The 307-nt window shown below is 39.4% G+C and overlaps 1 pseudogene; it reads left to right on the forward strand.

Annotated features, from left to right (window-relative positions):
• LOC104983894 overlaps positions 1 to 307 on the forward strand; it is a 1,016-nt pseudogene that overhangs the window by 343 nt on the left and 366 nt on the right.

Raw genomic sequence — 307 nt, forward strand, 5'->3', positions numbered from 1 at the left:
AAAGCCCACAGTCCTAACCACTGGACCACCAGGGAATTTCCAATACATTTCCATTTTTTAAAAAGCTTACACATGATTAAATTCATTAGGAGGACTGAAAGTACTATTTTTTTTCTTCAAACAAACAAAATTGCTTTTCAGCACATGTTAGAAGGAATAGAGTAGTAGAGAGGGTGGGGCTGTAAAAACAAGACCTGGCTAAAATATACCACTTATTTGCTATATGACCTTGGGCAAGGGCAAAATGCATACCTGCCTCAACGGCAGCTCCATCACAACTATGACACCATATTCCACAGTCTCACAC

This window comes from Bison bison, unplaced genomic scaffold, assembly GCF_000754665.1.
Source record: "Bison bison bison isolate TAMUID 2011002044 unplaced genomic scaffold, Bison_UMD1.0 scf7180017863627, whole genome shotgun sequence".
NCBI lineage: Eukaryota > Metazoa > Chordata > Mammalia > Artiodactyla > Bovidae > Bison > Bison bison.